Source organism: Bos taurus, chromosome 26, assembly GCF_002263795.3.
Source record: "Bos taurus isolate L1 Dominette 01449 registration number 42190680 breed Hereford chromosome 26, ARS-UCD2.0, whole genome shotgun sequence".
Taxonomy (NCBI): Eukaryota; Metazoa; Chordata; class Mammalia; order Artiodactyla; family Bovidae; genus Bos; species Bos taurus.
In genome coordinates, this window is record NC_037353.1 from 15,208,211 (window position 1) to 15,218,815 (window position 10,605).

Consider the following 10,605-nt stretch of genomic DNA (forward strand, 5'->3'; position numbering starts at 1 on the left):
CAGAGCCAGGAGGAGTGCCCGGTGGTCCGCGTGCAGGTGTTGGGGGAAACGTGAATCTCATGCAACCGGGGCTTCGTTTTTCCACCGGGAGCAGGGCGCACAGCCGCCTGGTTGGACGCAGACGTTTGCGGCACACTTGAGGATGGGAAGGCCTGGCGCACCTGACCGGGGGTTTGCCTTCGTGCTTATTTCTCAAATAAAGGGCTTTTTTGACCTGCCACGGGCACCCTGGAGGTGGGGGTCACCCCGCAATGCCGCACAGCCCCCTGGACACCCCAAATGCCCACTCTGTTGGCTGGCCTGTAAATGGTTGCATTTCCCATTTTGTGTGTGTTAGTCGCTCATTTCCCCTTTTAAGCCCTTTAAATCACTTAATTGAGCTAGGTACACACACACACGTCCCCACACCACCAGCTGCAAGGTTGAATCTGTGGGACAGGGGCAGGTAGACTTGGGTGCTGACCTGCCTCCAGAGACAGCGGGTCGTGGCCCCGTAGGAAACACCCACCCCCTGAAAGCCCTGGTGCGCTGAGAAGGTAAGGACTCCACCTGCCTAACCCAGGGGGGGAAGGGTCCCCTGGAGGAGGGCATAGCAACTCGTGTTCTTGCCTGCAGAATCCCATGGACAGAGGAGCCTGGTGGTCCATGGGGTTGCAGACATGACTGAAGGGACTCACACACACACAGACACTGAAAACCCAGGGGAAAGGACTCAGCCTGCCCCCTACAGGAACTCAGGGCTTCTCGGGAGGGACCTCAAACCTCTCTTGTCTTGTGTACACGCTTCAATTTCTCCTGCAAAGAATTCACCCCAACAGCAGAGGCGGGCTTGCAAGCCTGAGGGAGGGAAGCCAGCTGGGCGTGCACCTGCGGTTATCCCACTCGAGGTGCTGAAGGCACCTGGTAACACGTGTCCCGGGTCTGACCACTGGCCGTCAGTGCAGGTCTGGGCTGACAGGTTCCTGACTCAGTCCGCCCTAGCGGCCGGGTCGGAAGTGAGGACACCTCTGCCTGGCGGGTGCCAGGCTCAACCCCTTTTGGCGAGTGCTGGCTGATCCTTGGTCCCTGTTCCAGGTCAGCCAGTGTGGGCGGGGCGACCTTGGGGACAGCTGGCTCCAACTTCCTGTTCCTGGACTGACCTCACCCTGATCTGCCGATTATCAAAGCCCTGCCTTTTAAGCCAGCCTGGGGGTGGGGAGCTGTGGCTCGCCTGTGACCAGCAGACCACCCCCACCAGACCTCGCCAATGTCACCGGGTGCTGGCAGCTGCAAGTGGAGCCAAGGGACACCAGTGTGCACCCTCCTGAGGGCGCAGGCTGGTGAGGACCCCACAGACATGCTCCGACCCATGACACCCTGAGGAGGCCACATCCCACTGACATGAAGCCAAGGGACACCTCTGTGTGCACCTTCCTGAGAGCGCAGGCTGGTGAGGACCCCAGACACGCTCCCCGACCCCTAAGGACACCCAGATGCGGCCTCAGATCCAATCCCACGTCCCCCACGACCCTGACATCACAGTATTAGGGCTCGGGTTTCTGGAGAAATGCTAAGCTGCGTGGGGCTGGGGGGAGGGTGTGTGTGTGTTCTATCAGTCGTGTCTGACACCCCGTGGACTGTGGCCCTCCAGGTTCCCTGCCCGTGGGACCCTCCAGGCAGGAATACTGGAGTGGGTTGCCATTTTCGTCTCCATGGGCTCTTCCCCACCCAGGGATGGAACCCAGGTCTCTGACATTGCAAGGGTGATAGGTGAGAGCCTAAAAGTTGGTGAAGAATCCACCTGCAATGCAGGAGACCTGGGTTGCGGAGATCCCTTGGAGAAGGAATGGGCAACCCGCGCCAGTCTTCTTGCCTGGACTCTCAGGCACAGACGAGCTTCTCAGGCTTCAACCCACGTGGTCATACAGCTCAGCAACCACACCAGCAGCAGGGAAGCCGCAGGATGCCCACCCTAGAGGGGGATCCCCAGTGAGCCCCGGGCATGGGGGCCACACAGCTGCCACCACCCTGGGATCCTGTGTGCTCAAACCCCAGCTGCAGTTGAGAAAGCTGAGTGCCCAGGGATTGATGCTTCTGAACTGTGCTGGAGAAGACTCTTGGGAGTGCCTTGGACTGCAAGGAGACCCAACCAGTCCATCCTAAAGGAGATGAGTCCTGGGTGTTCATTGGAAGGACTGATGCTCAAGCTGCAGCTCCCATCCTTTGGCCACCTGATGCGGAGAACTGACTCTTTGGAAAAGACCCTGATGCTGGGGAAGATTGAAGGCAGGAGAAGGGGACGACAGAGATGGTTGGATGGCATCACTGACTTGATGGACCTGACTTTGAGCAAACTCTGGGAGTTGGTGATGGACAGGGAGGCCTGGTCTCCCACCTGGAGACCCCATGGTCTGCTCGCTGACCGCCCCTCAAGGCCTCTCTGCTGAGACATGAGACCACCGCCTCTGTGTCCTGATTTTATTGTCCGCAGCGGAAATGCCCGACGGAGAAACATAATCGCGCGTATTCGGCTGTGCAAAAGAGAGGATAGTGCTTAAGTACAAATGGAGACATGATTTTCTTAAATAAATACTTAAACACGGGTCGGTCCTACAAGCACCTGGAGTCTAGGTCTGGTGTGCGGAGCTGCCTCGACTGTGGACCCATGGAGACCCCCCGATTGCCCTCTCCCCCCACCCCAATCAACGCGTGGACCCAGGGCCGATGGTCCGCCGGCGAGGAGCCCCCGGCGCGGGGTGGCCCGGCCCCGGCGGGACGCTGGAATTTCTCGGAAGTCGGTGGTCCGTCACAGTGAGGGATGGCGCTAGGCGGTCGCGGCGGGCGGACGGGCGCCTAGATGACCTTCTTGAGCTCGTCGTAGAGGGACCAGCACGAAGGCGCCGCCCATGCCGCGCAGAACGTTGGACCAGGCGCCCTTGAAGAAGGCCTTGCCGCCCTCGTCCTTGAGGATCTTCCGCCAGCAGTCCACGGTGCCCTTGTACATGATGTCGGCTGTGGGGAGACGGCGGGGTCACGGTGCGCTCGGACACGGCCCCGGGGAGACCCGGCACAGCTGCTGAGCCCCGGGCTGCCATCTGCGCGCCAGGAGGAGGTCTGAGCCATTTAGACGTGGCTCTGGGCACGCGCTCTCGGGAGGGGATCAAGCCCAGGACGCCACCCCCCACGAGGCCCAGGGACGCCAGGTCAAAGACCGAGGGAGCTGCGGGCACGGACGGGCGCCCACGGCGGACCCCCATATCAGATCACAGGGTACCGGAAGAGCCCTGTGCCTGCCCCGCCCCATCCGCCCCCATGAGGCCCGGCTGCTTCTCTCTGGGACCAGACGCTGGCCCCCGCCTCTGCAGGAAGACACATGGCCGCCCCCGGGGCCCCAGCACCTCCCTGAGCCCGTCAGCGCTACCCTGAGCGGGCCGGCATGTCCTTCGCGCACCACCCCCCCACCCCGAGCCGAGCGGAGCCGATACCTCCTTTGCGCCCCGACTGCATCATCATGCGCCGCCGCACGGTGTCGAAGGGGTAGGAGACCACGCCCGCCACGGCCGTCACGGTCTGCGCGATCATCCAGCTCACCACGATGTGCGTGTTCTTGGGGTCGGGGAGCATGCCTGCGGGGGCGGGGGGACACGGGGTGAGGCCCCGGGGCCGCCCACAGCTCCACATGCAGTTCCCAGCTCCACGGGGACACTAGCCGGAGCGGACTGGGGTCAGCACACGCCCCGCCAGCCGGTGGGACGGGCCCAGCTGCCACGGCGGGGACGCTCTGACACCTGCTCCTCTGCAAAGGGTACCAGGCGGCCAGGCCCCCGGGGCGGCTCACCTACAGGGACTGAGATCGCGGTGGAGCCCCACACCCCAACCAGAGGATGGAACTGCACGTATCAGAACGCTACCGTCTCTAACTGTAGGTATGTACAGGAAACCAAACATTTTACAGATAACACCTAGGTCAGAGAGAAACACTCTAACTCACTACAACTGGGGTCCCTTTAAGAACAGGTCAGGGCAGAGACACACACAGGGACGGGCACGTGAGGACTCGGGGCAGCAGGCCGTCCACACGCCCAGGAGAGGTCTCAGGAGGAACCCGCCCCGCCCACACCTGGGTAGGACTCCAGCCTCCAGGACTGGAAGCAATAAAGCTGGGCTGCTTAAGCTGCTTTCTGCGCCATCTGCCCAGGCCAACCAGGAATTCCTTCTATCAACGGTGATGAATTTACATGTTGTATTCCTAACTCTCAGGAGCTTAGAATGTAGCTGTCTTTGGAGACCCGCCCGAGGCCAAGGTCTTTCAAGAGAGAATGAAGGTGAAATGAGGTCACCAGGCGTGTCCTCAGCCGCCTGGGTTCTGGGGTCAGACAGACACACCCAGAGGGAGGAGCTCAGGACTCACGGAGTCCGCAGGCCCAGGAGAGAGCCCCGCCCACACCTGGGTCTCAGCCTCCAGCTGCCAGGGCTGGGAGCCCACAGCTATCAGCAGCTGAGGTGCCTACGCCCTCCCCCAGGACTAGGCCCCTGCCCCCAGGGAGCAGAAGGCCCCGGCCCTCCCGGGTGCCACCCCCGCCGCAGCCTCCAGCAGTGAGCTCACCCTTGGCGGTGTCGTAGATGCCGAAGTAGGCGGCGCGGTAGATGATGATGCCCTGCACCGACACGTTGAAGCCCTGGTACAGCCCGCGGATGCCGTCGGACTTGGTGATCTTCACCAGACAATCTCCCAGGCCCCTGAACTCGCGCTCACTGCCCGACTTGCCCACGTCGGCCGCCAGGCGGGTTCGGGCGAAATCCAGCGGGTAGACGAAGCACAGGGAAGTGGCCCCGGCCGCCCCGCCGGAGGCCAGGTTGCCCGCAAAGTACCTCCAGAACTGCGTGCGCTTGTCCACGCCCCCCAGGAAGATCTGCTTGTACTTGTCTTTGAAAGCGAAGTTGAGCGCTTGCGTGGGGAAATAGCGGATGACGTTGGCCAGGTTGCCCCGCCAGAAGGACAGCACGCCCTGCTCCTTGGGGATACGCACGATGCAGTCCACGATGCCCTTGTACTGCTTGTCGGCCGCGATCTGCTTGCTTGCGTGCTGCACCTGGGGGGCGGCGGAGGGAGACACAGGGCTTTACCGGGGGCCTGGGCACACCGCCAAGACTTAGAGGAGATTCTGGTGAAGCTCAGACAGCTCTGAGCCACTGCTCCAAAGAGGTGAGGAAAGGTCGGTATGGATGAGATCTGGTCAACAGAAGTTCACACGAGCTAGCACGTATTTTTGCAGAGCGTTTCTCAGTCTCAAGGAGCATTTGTCACCGTGAAGGCTTTTAATGCTTTTTCAAACATGACAGACAGGGAAGCTTGGCGTGCTGCAGCTTGGGGCGGGGGTGAGGGGGAAACAGGGCTTCTTCACCCAGGGCCTCAAGCAGGCCTCCATGACCACTTATAAAAATACACAACCTGAGAGCGGCGAGTTAAGATCTGGGGCAAAACGAGGACTGCACCCCCGGGGGAGAGCACTTCGGATAGCTGAGATTGCTCCAAAGGAGGAGAGACTGGATGGGATTCTGGTAATGGGAAGTTCACAGAGCAAGCACAAATTTCGCAGAGCCTGTCTCATAGCTCAAGGAGCATTCGTCACCGTAAAAGGTTTTTAGGCTTTTCTAAACATGAATGGACAAGGGAAGCCTGGCGTGCTACAGTCCATGGGTCGGCAATGATGCGACACGCCTGAGCGACTGAACTGAAACATGAGGTGGGCAAGCAAAAAGTGGGCTCACCATCAGCCACTGGAAACATCTGTCTGATGACGCTGGCCTGTCACTTTTTTCCCAGAACCCGCATGCCTCACTCCTGCTCTCCACCCTGAAGTCCTTTCACGGGTTTGAAGGTCAGCAGCACCTGATTTAATACTCATAGAGACGGCTCAGACGGTCAAGATCACCCTGCAATGCAGGAGACCCGGGTTTAATCCCCGGTCAGGAAGATCCGCTAGAGGAGGCATGCAACCCACTCAGTATCCTTGCCTGGAGAATCCCATGGACAGAGGAGCCTGGGGGCCTACAGTCCATGGGGTCGCAAAGAGTCGGCGACACGACTGACCTAAGTACCGGCGTTCCAAAGGTAGACAGAGGTGCCCACAAGAGCCAATTTGCACTTGACACCTGCAGAGGTCACCAACGACAGACGTCTCCTTACAGAAGCAATTTACACGGGGCCTTTAAGCTATCCTAGCATCCTTCCTGAGGAATCCTATTTTCTTTAGGGGTTGCAATCACATCGCAACGCTAATTCCACTGGCTCCCCATTTGCAAACAGACCAGCGCAGTTTTATTCTGCGTCAGACCCGCGCAAACAAGTGCGAACAGTGGGCAGAGGAACCAGTAACGACTACGAGAACTAAAGATCTTCCCCGTCCACGGCCCAGGGCACGGGACCCCACCCACAGCCTCGCAGGGTCCGTCCACGCGGCTCTCCCGCGCACATGCGCACCCAACTCTGCAGGCCCCAGGGCGCACGCGCGGAGGCCGCCCCGCCGGGCCTCCCGACGCGCATGCGGCCCCTCGGCCCCCAATGCGGACGTACGGACATCCCGCCGGCCGCCCCCCGCGCATGCGCTCCTCGCGGCGGTGCCCACGTGACGCGACCCCGGAAGCCAGCCGGGTCGGCCGCGCGCGACAAAGCGGCGCGGCCTCCCCGCTTCCGGTCCGGGTCCGCGCGCGCCGCCGAGCTCCCCGGGGCCTGGCGCCGGCGGCTGCGCGCCAGCAGCCTGACACGCACCTGCAGCAGGAGCTTGACGCGCTCGAATCGGGCAACGGCAGTCTGGAGATGGCGCGGGCGATGCCCCGGCCAGGAATCTTGGCGAAGGAGATGGCCTGTTTCCGTCATGGCGGCGTTAGGCGGAGAGCGGAGCGGAGGCGCAGAAAAGCAAGAGAGAGAGCCGGAGGGTGGGCCACCGTTGCCTCAGCCCTGCCGCGCCGGGACCGAAAGGACGGGGCGGGCCACACGCAGCAGTCGACTTAAGGAGCCCGCGCCCCGCCTCGCGGCCCCCGCGCGCCGCGCCATTGGCTGCGCCCGCCGCTCGGGCCCGCCCCCTTAGAGCCGCCCCGCCCCCGCGCGGGCCTGCCGGGAGCGCGGCGGCTCCCCGCCCCGTGGGTCCGTACGGCCGTGCCATTGGCTTGCGCCGCCGCCCCGGCCCCGGCCCCTGAGCCGCGCGCCGCGCCCCCACCGCGGGCTGCCGCGGAACTGCGCCTCGCCCCCCCTGCGGCCCTCCGTGGCGCCTTCGCCTATTGGGCTGCGCCTCCCACGCAGGCCCCTGCCCCTGGCCCGCGCGTCTCCACCGCGGGCATTATCGGGAGCCGCGCTCCCGCCCTAGCGCCAAGGCGTTTCCCGGGGCGGGTCGCAGTGGGGGTGCGTGGCGGCCACTTTGACCTTTCAAGTCATGCTGGCCTGGCGGCGGCCGACGGACAACAACGTCGTTAGGGGACCGGCCGGGCTTTGCGGAGCCCCGCGCCCTCTCTCTCCCAATCGGTAGCACACCGTACGCTCGGTGTCCCCAGGCTCGTCCAGTCTGGCCGGTCCGAAATCGTTGGGCCCCGGCTCCGCGCCGCAAGACCCGCGAGTTCCCGCCCGCGACCCCACCCCCCAACCCAGCCCCCCGAGAGGCCCTTGATGACCCCTGGCGACGCTCCAGGCCCCGCTCTCCCCGAGGGACGAGCGAATGCAGTCCTGGGTTCTGACCCAAGCGTAACGAGACCGCCCCGAACCCGGCCGGCCGGCTTTCGGAGCAGGGTTTGGCCTGTGCCCAGCCCGGGAGACGCGGGTCCGCCCACAAGAGTGGTCCCCGGAAGGACCCGGCGGCCCCTCCGTGGGGTCCCCCACCCTGACGGAGACTCCTGGGTACATTTGGGGGTCCCGGGATGGAGGAGGTCGCGCTGTCTTTCCAGGGCCCAGTGGGCCCAGACTCGGGGTGTCACTGTCAAGCCCGGGCACTGTCGACTTGGCGGGCGGGGTTGGGGGGGGTGTCTCCTAGAAGACCAGAGGCATGTGTGCTGGTTATCACAAGCTCACTGACAGGTGCACTCACGTTGTGAATACGTGTGTCTACAGACATGCACACGTAATGCAGCCATTGCACATGCCCACAGCGCAGACATGTGGACATACACACCGGCAGTATAGGCCCCCTGCCTCAAGGGCGGTGGTCCGGAGACCTGATGTTTGGAAGGCCTGACGCCCTTATGCATGTGGGTGTTCGCATCAGTCCGTGTCCGACCCTTTGTGACTGTGGAATAAAAAAAAAGTATAACTTGAGACGTTGGTGAGTTAAGTTTTTATTTGGGGCAAGAATTGAGGACTGCAGGCCCTGGGAGGAGCATCACAGATAGCTCTGGAGACTGCTCCAGAGCCGCAGTGGGGGAAAGTCAATATATGAGGGTTTTGGTGAAGGGGGAGTTCAATGCGGCCACGAAAACAGTTTACAAAACGGTTTTTGTTTAGTTTTTGAGGATCTGATGTCACCGGAATGTATTTAGTGCTTTCTCTAGGTAGAAGGGAGTATGTTCGGAAGCTGAAAAGTCCAACCCTTTGGCCATCTGATGGGAAGAGCTGACTCATGAAAAGAACCCTGATTGCTGGGAAGATTGAAGGCCGGAGGAGAAAGGAGAACGACAAAGGAATGAACAATGGATGGCATCAACTGACTCAATGGGCATGAGTTTGAAGTAAACTCCAGACTTGGTGATGGACACGGAGCCCTGGCATGCTGCCGTCCATGGGTCGCAAGAGTCAGACACTGACCGTGAACTGGGACTAGATTACGAGGAAGTTTGCAAGGATTGAATCATAAAATCTGTTTCCTAAAAACATCCAACTAACTAACAGAACCTGTCCCCCCATTCCCTGGAGCACGAGTGGCCTCACTTCCACCCTGAACTCCCTCAGGGTGTTGCAGGTCCACAGCGATAGCAGCATGGGGTTCGAGTCTCCATAGAGGCAGATGGCAAATTGCCTTTTTTGTTCAGTTGTCAGCAATGGCTGTTTAAGTGCCCAATTGTAGTTGACACGACCCCGTAGAACTTTAGCCCCTCGCAGGTTCCTGCTGTCCATGGGATTCTCCAGGCAAGAATACTGAAGTGGGTTTGCCATTTTCCCTTCTCCAGGGTGAATCTTGCCCACCAGGAGTGAACCCAGAATCTCACCGCATTGCAGGCATGTTCTTTTCCCGTCTGAACCACCAAAGGAAAAACCCTGTGAGCTCTTTGAGTTCAGTCAGTTCGGCGTCAGTTGTGTCGCGAATCTTTGCGCCTCCCCCATGATCGGCAGGACCCGCAGGCCTCCCTGTCCATCATCCAACCCCCAAGAGTTCACCCAGACCATGTCCATCGAGTCAGTGGATGCCATCCAGCCATCTCATCCTCTGTCGTCCTCTTCTCCTCCGCCTCCCAATCCCTCCCAGCATCAGTCTTTTCAATGAGTCACTTAATTGAATTATAAAAGACTAAACAGCACAAATTCCTAAAGGGTACTGTCCTGTGAATTTTCAACAAAGCGATGCCGAGGTGTGTCAGCAGCCAGGTCCAGAGAAACAAATTCTTTGTAGCAACGCAGGTGCAAGAATTATTTCTTTATTTTGCCTCTCTTGCCCTGTTGCTCTTTTCGTTTCTATCCCCCTTCCTCTTTTTCTTTTGCACCTCCCCGCGTTTGGCTCGGATGGTCAAGACCTGCCTGCAGCCCAGGGTTTCGATGGCGGGGTGGGGAAGATCCCCTGGGGAGGGCATGGCACTCCAAGTCTGGTATTGTTTGCCCCGGGAAAGACCATGGACAGAGGAGCCTGTGGGATACAGTCCGTGGGGTCAGCAAGAGTCGGACATACTGAGTGGCGCTTCCTTTGCTTTTTCTGTTGGCTTCTTTTCTTTCTCATCCCTGCCTCTCTGTCCTTTCTGCCGCCCCGCGCCTCTTTCTCATTGAGGGGGGCTCCTCCAAGTGCCACTGAAGCGAATGGATGCAGGACTGACTGACCCAAGACGAGAGCCGAGACCCCCCTTTCACCCCCACCCCAGCCGGTCATTCATTTCTTTCCACCCCCGGTGTCCTGGCAGGAGGGCCCTTCTGAGTCTACTTCCTGGGAGAGCAGGGCCAGAAGGGTGGGGACGGATCGGTCGCTGTCAGCGGATGAGGATCTCAGTCGCGGGTAGGGCCTTGGTGTTCTGGCATTTTCTGAGGCTTCACTGGGGTGGTCTGGGGCCGGTCTGGGCCTGGAAAGGACGGAGCTGGCTGGTGGCCCAGCCGGGTCCGGCGGCGGGACAACACGGGCGTTAGAAGAGAGGGCGAGGCCGGCCCGGGTTCTGGGTGGGGGACGCCGCGCTGGCTCCGGGGCACGGCCGGGTAAGGGAGGCATCCTTCCCGTGTGGGCGGGGCGGGACCCGGCGATGCTCAATCACTGCCCCGCTGGGCCAACGACGGACTTTTCCAGCGGAGGCTGGTCCTTCAGGCTGCCAGGCCCTGGCACTCCGCACTTTTTGCTTTCAGAACCGGCGTTGGGACCCAGGACGGCCTCTGCAGCTCGGTGGTGGACGGCGGTTAACTCTACGCCACCCTGTCCCCTCCCCTATATGACGGACCTCCCCCTCCCT

The 10,605-nt window shown here is 61.2% G+C and overlaps 1 pseudogene across 1 annotated transcript; it reads right to left on the reverse strand.

The window, feature by feature from the left end:
• Positions 1-2,817: 2,817 nt before the first annotated feature.
• On the reverse strand, positions 2,818-7,036 carry LOC112444531 (ADP/ATP translocase 3-like; annotated as a pseudogene). The gene is made up of 5 exons (XR_003032886.2): positions 6,956-7,036; positions 6,752-6,846; positions 4,586-5,072; positions 3,465-3,605; positions 2,818-2,991 (listed from the first exon to the last, which is right to left on the reverse strand). The product of XR_003032886.2 is annotated as an ADP/ATP translocase 3-like (transcript).
• Positions 7,037-10,605: the final 3,569 nt, after the last annotated feature.